The sequence below is a fragment of the Vulpes vulpes genome, chromosome 5 (assembly GCF_048418805.1).
Source record: "Vulpes vulpes isolate BD-2025 chromosome 5, VulVul3, whole genome shotgun sequence".
In the NCBI taxonomy this organism is placed as follows: domain Eukaryota; kingdom Metazoa; phylum Chordata; class Mammalia; order Carnivora; family Canidae; genus Vulpes; species Vulpes vulpes.
The window spans coordinates 97,138,049-97,153,689 of NC_132784.1; the positions used below are offsets into that span (position 1 = coordinate 97,138,049).

Consider the following 15,641-nt stretch of genomic DNA (forward strand, 5'->3'; position numbering starts at 1 on the left):
ATTGAGTTCTCAAAGAACACTAGATCAAATAATAAAGTTTCCTACTACTGCTAAAAATCTTTATTTTAAAATAAACATTCCATTAATTTATTTTTGACCCTTCATTCTCAATGTGCAAGATTAATTCTTCAGAAAATATGAATTGTTATTATGGTATCTCAACATCTCACTCAAGTATTAACTGTGCCTTATTCATGCCCAGTACTATGCGATTTTATAATTACACATGAAAATATAATTTTAAATATATGTACTGCATTTGATCAAAGAAAAAATTCAGGAACAACTATATAATCTTTATGCTCAAAGTGTTATGTTAGGGGATAAAAATATTTTAGGGGATAAAAATATCAAAACTTTCAATAGTTACACAAGTTCATTTTCATCAAGATTACAGGTGATTAAATTCTAATTTGAGCAATTTAAATTTTTCATCTCTTTGTATACAGCAGAATCATATAACTTCAACTGGAATCTTACTATCTATTAACCAAAAGCCCTATGAAAATAATACAAACAACAGCAGCAGGAACTATTTACTGATAGAGCATACACTATATGCCTGGTACGATGTTAAACCACTTTACATACATGACCTCAGGGAATCCTGACAAATAACACTAAGAGACAGGAAAGGAAGACTCATGTAAGAAGTTAAATAGCTAAGATCACACAGCTAATAAAAATGCAGCAGGGTTCCATCTTTAAGAACATGTTCTCAACCACTATATTATCTACTATATATTTTACATATGACACCTGCTATAAGGTCTAAAGAGCTATGGCCTGTCCTCTATTCTATTCCCTGATTATTCTTCATCTTTTGCCAAGTAAAGCTTCATAACCATTTTCTTACACTGGGGGGGCTACCTGATATTAGGTACAAATAAAGAGAAGTGAAAAGAGAAGAAATCTGATCCCTCCGTTATTTTTCTTTTCCATTTCAATTGCCCACAATTTTCCTAAAACCTTAGGAAATCTTAAGCATTACAGCTTATCTCTTGCTTCTTTGGGCACTCATACATCTGTAAACAACAGGCATGTTCAGTGAGAAATTCTAAAAGATGCCTATCTGAAGCACAACTGGGTCATTTCTAATAGACAAAAGTAGCACTGTATTTATTCAGTCTACTGTTAGTCACCTACTGTTTTGGAATGAGGTGGTAAAATCCTTTTACCAAGTTGATTTTAGGTTTGGGGTTTTGCTTCCCCCCCCCCTCTGGTTTTTACTGTTCAACTATAAATTTTGACTATTAAATTAACATAGGTTTAAGAAGACAAAAGAATATTGCTACTATGCATACATTTCTAATATACCTCACACAAGAGTATCAGTTTATCACTTAAACATTACTCCCAGAAGACAAGTAATACACACAAACACTAAAAAGTGACAGTTTGAGTTTTAGGAAGAAACCTGTCCCGCATTTGTCACAAAAAACACACAAACACACCCTCCTCTAAGCATGATGTAGCTCTAAATCTTACTACTTTCAAGATACAATGTGTCAGAAGAGAAAGAAAATATTTCTGTATCTTTAGGAGGAATTGTTTTCTCTCCCTTTACCAAAGCAAATGTCGGAGCTAAAGGACAACTGGAGCTGAATTAATCGCTTCAGTCTGTTTATTAATCTAATTATTCCAACTTCCAAATGGATCCTACAAATTCTAAAATGTATCTCACTTTCATCAGTATCCTAAATACTGAAAAACAATAGGTCAAGGGCATCATAAAAAAATATTAAATAACAGAAAACTGTAACATCATATGTAACAGCCTGAACTCATGCTTTTAGGAGTTAAGTAAATAAAACACACAAATTTATAAGCAGAATAAAACTACTTAAAGGTGTTTTTCATAATTAAAATGTATTAACATATTAGATAACAGAGAACATGAGATTCTGATAGCAATGAGAATTTTTTCTTTTTTTTTAGCAATGAGAATTTTCAAACACTGAAAGTTTGAAACAAGCTAATAAAAACATATTACAACAAAAAATTATTTAAAGGCATTTGATAAAACCGTTTCCACTTATGATTTAAAAAATAAATACTAACTTAAAATTTATACTAAATTACCAGAAGCCATAGCCAAAATCTAATTATCAGACAAAATTAAGAATAGAAATAAAAATGCTCAGTAAGCCCATAACTAGACATGTTTTATGGTTTAACAATAGTTTTCAAACTAATTTCCTCAGGTGTCTCAGTAATAACTAGTAACACCAGGAGACTGGTGTTCTAGAGTCCTGCCCTCACTTTAATACAACTACACTCTCTCATGTTTAATACGAAAAGATTCCATGTCAAAATTCATTTGAAAAAAGTGGCTAATGTTTTTTTTTTTTTTTCATTGAGAACTACCTCAATGATTCTTGAACTGAAATGTAACTACAGAAAAAAGAAAAATATATATATTTGCTCAGTATACAGCACCCAACAGATCAACTCAAAGAATAAAAGGAATTCATATAAGCAGTCAAAACCAAGATTAAAATAGTAAAACAAGAGTTTTACACACAATACATATAAACATATATATATTAGATATATATATAATACACAAACTAGTATACAATACACACGGTAGTATATTCACAAAGGTTAACAATTTAAAAATATGGAATATCACAAGTAAGGAATTCTATGGAGAAAACTAAACTTACTGGGAGGTATAAAAATTCTGACAGTGTAAGAATAGATCGTTTTTTTTTTAATTAACAAGAATACCTACTTTTAAAAATGGCCATTCTTCCCCAATTAACATGTTTTCTTCAGCTGTACTTTCTAAATATTCTAGGGAAAAAACTGTTGTAATATACAGGGTCAGTGTAAACCCAATCAAATCTTAAAAAATATTTTTAAAAGTTTTTAGTGTGTGTGAGTGGTAATCATAATATAAAGTCAGTATGGAAAAAAGGTATCAGTACCTAAGGAAATATTGAAAATGATCTTAAAGAATTTACTATAAAGCAACAATAAAAAAATAAAATAAAGCAACAATGATTTTGGTTTATATTAGCATAATGGTTAGGTAGTTAAATCAAGAAAGAAAAAAAAAGACCTGAAAGAGGGCCTAACATTTATAGTAACCTTACAAGCACATTAGAATATTCCATTACTAAATAGAGAAACTGGCTGATGTCTAGAATTTAATGTTTAAGATTCAAGTCACGTCCTATACCATTACAGAAATAAACTCCAGGTGGAGCAAAATAAGTACAATACACACTGTACTAATACTTACCAAACCTACTACACGCCAAATATTGTCAAGCATTTTAATGAGGGACTATGGGGACAGTTTATTAATCAAAGAATAAAAACGAAATCAAATAGAGGGAACAAAATCAAGGCAGAAAAAGGTAAACGATATTCATTCACTCCACATAAAACCAGCATTTGCCATAAACAAAATTAAGACAAAAGGTAAACTATAAATTGAGAAAATATGTATAATAACTGATAGTAGGGTAAGAGTCCTGATACAAAAAGAATTCTTACAAGTAAGAAAATAGGCTTGATATATAAGGAACTCTTACAAGTAAGAAAATACCAATTTATTTCAAAAGATTTCTGACCATAAGCCAGAAGTAAATCACAAAGAAATCATCCATTAAGGTAAAATATATTCAGCCTCACCAGTAGTCATATAAACACACTTAGAAACTAGGTCCCATCTTTATTAAAATGGAAGATATTTTTTAAAATAATAGTCTATGCAGGTAATGAAAATGAGAAAGTCCCTCACCAAAAGCAGTATGTAAATTGGTACAGTTTCTGAAAAGCAACTTAAAAATTTTTAACAACAAAAGGGTAACAAGACCTTTTGAGCCATCAGTCCACAATTAAAAATCTATTATAAGGACATAATCGATCATGAAAAAAAGTTTTGAATTTCCAAAAGAGATTAAACAAACTGCTAGTTATATAATGGAATACTACTGTCATTCAAAATTAGGATTGAAAGACTATTTAATAGGAAAACACTCTTATACTCTATTAAGCAAAGACAAAAACAAAACAAAACACAATGTAGTATGGTTCATATTCCGAAACAATACACATTCCACCCCCCCCCCCAAAAAAAACCGAGAAAATGACTGTTAAAAAATAAATGTGATTTCTGGAAAACGGCAAAATGGGTGTTTTCTTCTTCCTATTTTTTCTGTATTTTTTCATCTTTCCAGGTTTAAAATTAATGAAAAATGAAGTCATTAACATGCTAATGAGCATCATATCAAAGTATATCTTGCATTAGCACATGTTCACTAAAGCTACTCTAATAAATTTTAAACATTTTAAAAGAACATTCTAGAATTATACATGAAAATAAAAATTTTAATAAAATAACCAGACTAGAAGGCCTCTGGGATACTTTTTTCAATTATTCAAACATTTTTTGAGAGCCTACAATCTGCCAGGTATAGACACTATCACGATAACCTGTAAGATATGGTCCATCTTTAATAAATGATACCTGGGTACTGGACAGTCATAAGAAAAAGGAATTAATCTGTTCTTCAAACATATATTAAAATAATTTCCAATCAGATCAAAGATCTAAATGTAAATAATGAAACAAATTAGTTCTATAGGGGGAAAAAGTGAATTCCTTTATAACTTGGGAAAAGAGTTCAACATTCAACGTTTCTAAATATAACAAAATCTAGAAGTGGTAAGTGATTTATAAGTGTGATTACAAAAGATTTTGAAAGAAATCCTTGCATGGCAATAAAAACATCAACAAATACAGAAGACAACAATCTGAGAAAAGATAGCTGTAACCTATAAAAGTTTAATAACCCCAATATATTGAAAAGATACAGAGATCAAAAAAGGAGGCAGAAGAGACCAACATTCTGATAGAAAAATGGGAAAAAATATTAGTTTACAGAGAAAGAAATGATAAGATCCTTAATCACCATCAACCTTATTGGGAATGCATACAAAAACCAGTAAGAATCCCTTACTCACCTATCAATTATTATTTATTCTCAAGGATATCACCATAAAAAGGGTTGATTGGTTTTACACACAGACACACATGTGCATGCATACACATTTGGTAGGAGGAGGGTAGATAAAAGGATGAGCGAGAATTATGGGTAATCCTGAGCATCAGAAAAGAAAAACAAGAGATTCAGATCTGGATAACCATTATGCCTCAACAAGGGGAAAGTAGAAAACCATCTTTAAAAATCAAGCCTGCAAAAGCTCTGGCTTAGGATGGATGTAAAAACACAGAGCATAGACTAAAGAGGAGCTGCTTATTAAGCATTAAAAAGAGAAAGGTTATAACAGAAATATCAAATTTGAGTGCTACCATATATAGTTATTCTTAAACTCTACTCCTTTAGAAAACTGGAGTTCCATCCACCGAAGATGGTATACTCCTTTAAAAAAAAAAAAAAATCATGATCTTTAAAAAATTCTGCGGTAAATTTCCTTTGGAAACCTACTTTGACCCTCAATTTAGAAAGTTTAGGAAGACTTTCAATCAAGGTAGCCTGCCTTGCACTGGTCAAGCTATCAAAGACCCTCTCTTCTAGTAATTTGAGTCCTAAGGGAAACAAACATACAGACACACACTGAGGCATGCATATGCACATAGAAAAAATGACTGGAGCTAACTCACTGGAACTTCAGTACCCTGAAGGAATTAGCCATTAACTCTTGCTACTCAGATACACAGAGCTGCTATGGTTCCTATCCCTTCTATCACTTGGTTCTCTGATTTTATAAGCTTGCCCATAATTTTCCAATACTTTTTTCTTTGCTTCAGTTAGACTCAATTTTTGCTTGTAACAAAGAATCCTGACAGCAATCCTACCACTAACAAATTCTGAAGTAGTAAAATTGCTCCTAGCTCCTATGATGATTCCATAATGCTCTCTGTAAGACCATGCCCTCTGTGGGTTCTGCCACCTGAACAAATCAGGAATGCAAAGGGATCCCAGAACAACTTCTCTGTTAAAGAAAACAGGCTAAGGGGTGGCTGGATGGCTGTCAGTTAAATGTGTGACTCTTGATTTCAGCTCAGGTTATGATCTCAGGGTCCTGGGACTGAGCCCTGCATTGCACTCAGCAGGGACTCTGCTTTAGTATTCTCTCTCCCGCTGCCTCCCTAAAATTAATAAATCTTTTAAAAAAGAAAACAAGTGAATTGTTTATACCTGTTCATCATCCATATCCATGATCAAGCCTCAAAAGAGCAACAAAGTAGTCTTCTGCATATAACAATATAACTGAGACTATGTTGCTATAAATACCTTATTACTAAGGGCTTTTAGGACATGGTTTCCTAAAATTACAGCACCATGAGAGGGAGCCAATACATCTGGAAAATAACAAAAACTGACTGCCTGAACCTGATACACTGTAAAATGCTGTCTGAGTTCACAAACTGATGAAGAGGGAGGACAGGACTATCCCATTTCACAGATGCTATTTAAAATTGCATTCCTTTATCAAAGATCTGTCTCTTGACAAGGTAAAAAAAAAAAAAAAAAAAAAACAGCTACAACCTTCTTCCTGGTAGGTTTATTTAAGAGAGAGAAGAGAATAAATGACTCCTCTACACTGAAGAGAAAAAAACTAGTATCTGAGCAAAACTAATTTTTACAAAAATAAAATGAATTTTTAAATCAAACTTCCTAAGTAGTAATTCCAAATTTAAACTATTTATATGTCTGAGTGTCTATAAGTACACCCACATTTAACAGTATGTTTAAACTTAAGTTATCTTCTCTCATCTCTAAATGTAACTCAATACCTTTTCATCATTTCATGTCTCAGTGAAAGGCTATCCCCAGTCAGTGGCCACATGAAGCATACCGTGTCATTCTTGCCACTTCCTTCTGTTATCACCGTATCTATCTAACCTCAAAACCTAGATTCCTAATGGAATCCATCTACTTTTCTTCATCTTACTCCTCTGGTACTTAAAATGAGTATCTCTCACTTGGCCCTGCAATACCTTCACAATTCGTTTCCTCGTATTCATGCAATGTTTCCCATACTACAGCCAGAATGGAACTTTAAATACAAAACAGTAGGGGCACCTGGGTGGCTGAGTGTCTGCCTTTGGCTCAAGTCATGATTCCAGGGTCCTGGGATCGAGTCCCACATCAGGCTCCTCAGGAAGCCTACTTTTCCCTCTGCCTATGTCTCTGCCTCTCTGTCTCTCTCATGAATAAATAAAATCCTTAAAAACAAAACAAACCCTAGAAGTTATTCACATCATTCCAGTGCTTCAAAGGCTTCCCAATGTTCTTAAGACCAAAATCCCCCAAATCCTTGGCCAGCTACAAGATCCATAAATGGGTCTCTTCCTTGCTAATAATCTTTCTGCCTAATCTTCTGATTCCATTTGTGCCTTCCACTTTATTCTGAAATTACCTCTTTCTTCCTCAAGATTAATTTTAAAGGCAATAAACAACAACAAAAAATCCTAGACTAGAAAGTGAGTTGAAATCTGACTCAATAAAACCCCCTTTTTGGCTTAAAGCATTTCTATCTTATTTGAAAGGAAATCTTTTTAATACCAAATCAATCCCTAAGGAGGGAAAAAACAAAGACACAAAAATAAAGACAAAGATTGATTAGAGCTGATGCTTAAAAAGGGGGCGGGGGGGGGGGGACAGGTAAAACCACAAGAAGACTTGTAGCACATATTAAAAATTATGGTTGCATCCTTACAATAAAGGAAATCCATTGCAAACACAGCAATATTTGGAAAAACAGAAAAGCTGAGGCTAGTTCATGTCTAATGACCTGTATGTTATCTGTTTTTGAACATTAACATACTGTTCACTGTTTTGGCTACAACGTGGAGTTCTCTGAAGCTCTTGGATCTCACCTGATTTGCATCTGGTTTTTCATTCTTCTGTCATAAATTATCCTCAGGATACCTGAGTAGTGTACTCTCTGAGACTTTGGATATTCCAAAACGTTCTTTTGCCCTGACATAGTAATGCCACCTTGAATGTGTGTCCACATATGAAGAACATATTGAAGAGACATATGAGTGATAAGAGAAGAGCAATTATGAGACTACTACATAGTCCTGGAAAGATATAAAAATAGTCTGGAGCAGAAGTATGATAGTGACATGAGATAAAAAATTTCAGAGATGCTGGGAAGTAAGTCAACAGGCCTTCATGATGTCTAGAAATTGGGAGTGAAGAAGAGGGAAAAAGGTGGCAAGGATGCTGCCTAAAATCCTGGTCTGAGCACTGAGGAGATAATGATGCCATGTTTATAGAGAGAAAAAACACTGTATGAGATCCTGATTAACCAAGGAAGACATAGTAAAGGGTAATCAAGAAATATAAAAGAAAAAAAAAGAAATATATAAGAGAACTGTGAAGTAGAACTGAGGGTCAATATATTACTAAAGCATCAATGACAATAATAATTTTTAACTACTACTCTGCATAAGAATGGAAAGTTACTAAAAATACAGTGTATAGTATGAGCTTAGAAAACATTCATTAATTTAATAAATACTTTTCAAACAACATCTCTGTGTCAGGTACTCTGTTCTCAGAATTAGGGATAGAACCAGAAAGAGCAAGAACTACTAGAAAGCAAGAAAGATATGGTTCCTACCTTCAGATCCTCATATTCAAAGAAAGTCATCAAAATAAACAAAACAAGATTATTAGGAAAAAACCTGGAAGCCTTCCTGAGAACGTGACCAGTGAACTAAGAGGTGAATTATGAGTAGCCAATCTTATTAAGAGCAAAAGAATGATTAAGGAAAAAAGAACTGCAAACACAAAAGCCAGGAGGTTGAGAAAAATTTGCCACGTTTGCAGAAAAACAGAAAATAAACAGTAAAACAGAATTGTAGCCAGGACCTTAAAACCTTTTATAGAGTAGGGGAGTGTGGATCCTTATCTGGATGGGGGAAAAAATAAAATTGCAATTTTATTTTTACCAACGTCTAAAAGAAATTAACATTTCCTTAAACCACAGTACTATTAACACGGACATGACTTTATCACCAAAAGAAATCTCATGCTTTGATATCACATTACACCTGTTACAGATATCTTGAAATATTATGTATGCTCACATTTTAAGACTCTGGCAGTTATTAGATTTTGTCACTAGATTTTATTATATAATGCATTAGAGAAGCACAAATTACCATGCCATAAATCTGTATTTTTAAAGTCTCTTGATAATCTTCTTTCAGTACAACCAGTCTTCTTCTTTATCTTATGTATTTTATTTTATACATTAAAAATATTATTCACAGAGAGAACTCCTACTATTCACTAGTCTACCAAATGAGTCCATGCATAAAAGACAATGACCTCTAATGTACGGGGGGGGGGGGGGGGGGGCGGGCGAACCCCAACAACTCACAATTCCTAACTAAATGGAACTTTTGGTGCTTGTTTGGATCCTATTTCCAACGAATGAACTACAAAAATCATTTTTCAAGAAAATCAAAGAAAATGGAAAATGAAATGGTTATAAGAGGATAAATTATTTTTTGGCAATGCACAATAATGTCTCTACAGCAAAGTAAACAGTATTTTTTTAGAAGTGCAAAGTATGTAGGAACAATGTCTAGATTTTGCTTTGTAATACTTAAGGGAAAAGGAGATACGGAACAGATGAAGAATGGTTTAAAAATAATTATAGAAATCTGTGTGATGGACAGAGAGAAAATCATAGGCTATTTTCTCTAATTATATTTATGTTTATAATTTTTCATAATTAAGGGGGGGGGGAAGGTTTCACCAACTGCTTTGCAAAAAGAAGTCCCCAGAAGGAAAAAAAAAATTTACAAAGAAGCACTGTCTTTGGAAGGACAAATTAAGAAAGATGCCCCTTTCTCCAGCCTGATGATATCCTGGACTAGGTCATGGATGAGGGTACAAGCTAACTAGGATTTTCCCCCATGATATTCAGCGAAGACAGCAGCATTATTAAAAACTGCTTTGGCATTATTCATATTTATAAGTATTTACTCCTTTGCCTAACAGCTATCATTTCAAAGAAAAAAAAAACAATCTCCCATTATTATCAGCTGCCTGGGCCTAGAAAATTAGTCTTTGATCTAACTAGCATATTAGAAACTAGCATTAGAAATAGTGACGGTTTAAGAAAAAATACCTTACAGCCTTAAGCTAACAAGTATTGATTAAGTTTAGGCTTCATACTTAGAAAAACCTGACATCTGAAAGGACAGGGGAGGAAGAGGAGGAGAGTAGCTAGGTAATCTGTGCTTCTTTACTAATGTAATGTACCAAACAATGCAGTGCCAGATCACTGGAATCTTTATGACCGCTGGAAAGCAAAAAATCTGTATGGACAAGGGAATGTTGTAGTTAAACAACTGGACCAATTAGACGGTTCCCAGGATGTTAATTAATGACTAACTGAAAAGGAACTCTTTCCACTTGTGTAACTGGAACAGGCTGCATACATCTCTCCAGCTTAGTATATTTAAGTTAGGAACACTTAAGGAGGCTCTGGAAATCTGCAGGAAGGTAGACTTGCTAATACCCTCTTTTTGTCCATGCCTAATATTTTGTCGTGCTCTTCCGACTCCTCAACAGACTCATCAATTGCTCCTCTGTTTCTACAGAAGTGTTTTCTCAGTCTAGCTGACAGATCAAAATGCCTTATACTTATAGCTTTGTTCCCCAAATATCACATTCTCACACATCAGGAGAACGTCTTAACAAAACTTGACACATTTTTTTCCATTATGAGATGTTTAAAAAACACACACACACACACACACACACACACAAATTCATTTTTATTTGGCTTTAAGCAATAAAAAAAAATCCTTATTATGAAGGATTTATAATCCTCATTATAAAGATTGATAAAATTTTAATTCTTCAGTACTAGGAAATATATCTTACATGTTTCTCAATGCTGTTAGTCTAAAACCCGAGTCCATCATTAGCAATTTTCATTTAATATTCTTGCATTTCCTAAGACAAGCAGAAATAATAGTTTTAAACTACAGTACACCGGAAATAGCCATTACGTAAATGCCTCCACTCTTATACATTTAATGTTAAAAGTTAATGTTCCTACTTAATGACTATGCTAGGTATGTAAGTAGCATACTCCCTAAAATTCACTTAAATATCAATTTTTAAGGTCACAATATTCAACTCAAGTATTGACTGCTTGATTCATTATAAAAAATTACTACCTTCTACATCAGTTCATAAAAATTTAACTTAAGGAAGGATTCTCCTACAAGGTCCAGAGGGAACATGGCCCTGCAGACACCTTGATTTCAGACTTCTGGCCTCTAGAGTGGAGGCAATAAATTACTTGTTATGAGCAAAAGAAAAACAAAATTAAGCCTAAATCGAGCAACCTACAGCTACAGACCAAATCCAGATCCTTGCCTATTTTTGTGTGTCCCGTGAACCATAACTGGATTTTACATTTTTAAGGTGGAGAAAAAAAAATCAAAATGATAGTAATTACTATTTCTTAACATGTAAAAATCATGAAATTCCAATTTCAGTATCCACAAAGGAAGTTTTACATTTATTGGAACAAACCACTTGTTAAATACAGTCTATGACTGCCTTTACACCACAACAGTAGTTATGTACTTGAGCCAAATACCTCTCGTGATTTAGCAATGCTGACTGGCACACAGCAAGAATGCAGTTATATCATTTCATCCATTTTAATTTTCTAAAAAGCATACATCACTGATATTTTGTTTGTCTCTCCTCTATTTACCACTGCACTGCATCCCTAGAACCTATACCACAACCTAGCATATGGGAGGCATGCAATAAATACTGGTCGAATGAATGCAAAAGACACCACTGTGTGTCCCACATTTGTCCATAACAGCAACACTTAACTGCAGGTTTGGAACTTCCACCTAATCTTCAATTGACAGTAATAAATCCGAAATGTAATAATGTGATAAAAAGGCAAATATTTTTAAAAATCTAGAAAATTCTAGAAACAAAATTCTAGAAACACCTTCCAAGTGACAAATATGCCCAGTCGATATCACATGTACTCATGGACTGATATAAGCATCTGCCACTGTCTGTGAGAAAAGATACTTTTTCAGAGACAAAATACATAAAATTTCATTACAGACCAACTTTAATAGATTTACAGAACATTTACAATCAATTTTGGTGATACAGAAACTAACTTTGAACCACAAAACATTATCTTGCCACCAAAAGAAATCCTAATACTTCTCACTAGCAGGTCATTATTACCCAAAATTTTATTCATTTATTATTATAAATTGTCATTGAAAATTTGTGCAGATTTTACTCCTGTTCTGTAAGTACCTACCGAAAATCTGTGATTTTGCCTATTAGCCTACAAGTCTAAAATATACACTATCTAGTCCTTTATAAAAAAAAGTCTGTCAGCTCCCAATTTCAATCATTAAATTTAAACCTTTTAAATCATTGCAAACTAGAAAATAAGGCAATAATGAAAACACTCTTAAACCATACAAATTCCTTTACATTAATTACTTTTGTTCATACCCAACTCTACATTTCTTTGCACTCATTAAAAACAATTTCACAGTCAAGTTTCTAAGATAGATAACAAACACTGTGGTTTTGGAAATTAGCTTTCCCTACAGACTTGATAATTGTTTAATGAAATCAACCTAAAATTACAAGGCAAAACAGAGCTTAAATGTAAAACTCATACTGTAGTAAAAGATGGCTTATTTTTTTGATATGTAAGCACCAAAAATCAATTCAGCATAGAGAAATAAAAGTCTCAATAAAAATAGCAGTCTTTCATTGCAGACCAAATACAAATGTTACCACATTTTATTTACATGTATCAATGAAGATGTCAAGCACATTTTTATCAGAATATCAGAATTATTTATACATTTATTGGGGGTTGGGCTATACGGGGGAGTACTCATTTATGTAAGAGAAAAATACCTTCCCCTTCTATTTCTGAAAATAGTTCTAGTAATTTGTCTAGCTGAATTTTATGTAAGTAGTATAATCAACTAATAAGTAAATTGTGAGCTAAACTCAGGAAAATTTTCTATAGGATCAGTTATCCTTATTTTAAAAATCCTTACTACTTAGCATTATATTATGTATATATGCACATCTTTCAAATAAACATGCCAAAGAAGCATTAAGCTGGATAAAAGATTTATCCTAAGACAGCATGATTACGTATCTATTTATACAGTCTTCTACAACAGTACTCATATTAGTACTTCTCCATTTGTACTTAAATTATATTTGTTCTTGTTCTGACTGTATTCTAAATCCTAAATACTTTTATACAATGCCAAGAAACCCCTTAGATTATAATGTCTTTGTAGCACTGAAATTACGGAATTAATCAGTAGAGTGGGATTTAAGTAACTTCATTAATTTATGCCTCTGAGCATAAGTGAAAGATAAAAATAAATGATTTTCAGAATCCTGTAGGAAATCCTTGCTCCTGTGTCCCCTTCCAAATCAACAAAACTAAATAGGACTAATCTTAGATCTACAGTTCAGACTTCTAGCCAGGCCATCTACTGTTGCCTACTCTCTCTATTGACAAATCAGAACCTTTGGATATCGACATCATGAACTTTCAACTCAAAAGTCCTAGCCCCTAATCAACATTTTTTAATAAATCAAATAGAAGAGAATGAGATGTTAGTCCTAAAACCTGAATCCGTAATCTATACACCTAAAGAAATACATCATACGGACTTGGAAATAGTCAGACACCTCTTTAAGAAGGGAAGTTACAATGGCAAATGATGACAAAGCCCCTCTAAGCAGTGACCAAGGAAAAACGTTTCCTGGCCTTGCAAGAGGTCTGTCTTTATTGAAGAGATGCAAATATCAACCTCTCTTACTCTAATACCGTTAAATGTTTGAAGGATATAAGTTAATATGTCACTGGGCATATGATCTCCCATGAGCTTCTTTACAGAAAGAACATGGATATGCCAGATATAGGGAGTTGAATATCCAGTGTTCTTGGTAATTACAGTGTAAATTAATAAATCAGCATTTAGCATTCCGAATGCTCCTCTTATAAGCTTGAATAATAAATCTCTCATGGTATTACTACCTAGGATTTTTAGCCTTTCTCTGGGCCCTAGCAAATTAATAAGGAAATGCCAACCTATTAGGCAACCTGGGACCCATGCAACTAATCATCCCCAGGGTATATAACGTTCTGTATCACTGTTCATCATCCGCAGATCTGTTATATAACAAAAATGTTGGTGAAAATTCTTAAGTGAATTAGAACCAGACTATATGATTATGGACTGGTCCTTCAGTAATCCAAAGAGGGTTCCAGTGTAAAATACAAATGTAATCCCACCAGTATCCCATAATGATGCATATTTTGGCAAAATCTACTATACTCTGACCTTTATGTTGATATTTATAAAGTTTTAAAAAATATATCATACAAACTTTCAAAAATACTAATAATGACTCTGAATGTTTAGAAATAAATCAAATGTGTAAACACAGGTCTCCCAAAATTTGGTTATCTACCAATTTATTGGAAAATAGTAATTACATCCATTACATTTAACAGGGATAAAGAAAAAAATGTTACCAAAATAAATTTAATTAGCTAAGTTAAGCTTTTACTGTTAATTTTTCCTGTTAAAGTAACTTTTGTAGGGGAAAAGAATGTGACAATGTACGAAAGTTCTTGACAAATTATGGTGTAGCCACAAATTTACTATCAGAATGGTTGGTTATAACAATGTAGTTCTATTTAAAACTCACTGATTCCTAAGGACACTTAAATATTTAAGATAAAATTATATTTTAAACATATCAGAAGCTGAATTTTCTTTAATAAGACAACTAAAAGCCTTCCATACAACAGAAGTTCAAATTCTTCTGAAAGGTCAAAGAACTGTTTTAGTTCTCAAATTTGATATATTAAAGTATATAAGGAATTCAATTCCAGAATGTTTATAGCAATGCATATAAGACAGAAATGACAACAAGACACTGAAAGACTGAAGCAGCTACCAAATTTAAGATGGTAAATCATTAAATGGATAGTGTCCAGAATTCACTGTTTCTAAATCATGATACCAGATTATTTCTGACTTAAAAATTTGTAAAATATTAAATTGACTTGATTTCAAAACAACTGTTTGTTCTCTTATGTAAAAATCTAAACGTAAAGAACAAATTTTTTCAGTGACAACATAAAATATGACAACTTCAATAGTGAGATAATTATCTGATGCCTATGGTATGCCTTTTATCTCCAATGAAGTAAAAAATAAAAATCTTAATAAAGCTTTAATTCCTTAGCATTTCAAATGAATTTCTTCAATTTATTCACAGCAAAGCAACATTCTGAAATTTCAAATAAGAACTTAGTTTCTAAATACTAAGGCTTGTCCAGACCAGAAGTAAGAGTTTAAAAACAGATACTTAAAATAAACGCAGAACAGTCACTCACAGAGGAACATGAGAAGCAGGAAAGACAAGAAGAACAACACTAAAAGAAACATCCATCAAGAAAAAGACCTGGAAAAGAAACCAAAACTTAGAATTAAAGATCAAATGAGGTTTGGCAGGTTGGGGAGAAGGAAGGGAAGGGGATGAACTAACTAGAAATGCAATGAGTATTAAGACAAA

General features: G+C 32.9%; 1 protein-coding gene across 3 annotated transcripts in view; it reads right to left on the bottom strand.

Moving 5' to 3' along the window:
* The window catches only part of CDC73 (cell division cycle 73), a 188,605-nt gene that overhangs the window by 133,850 nt on the left and 39,114 nt on the right, over positions 1-15,641 (bottom strand). The window lies entirely within an intron of this gene.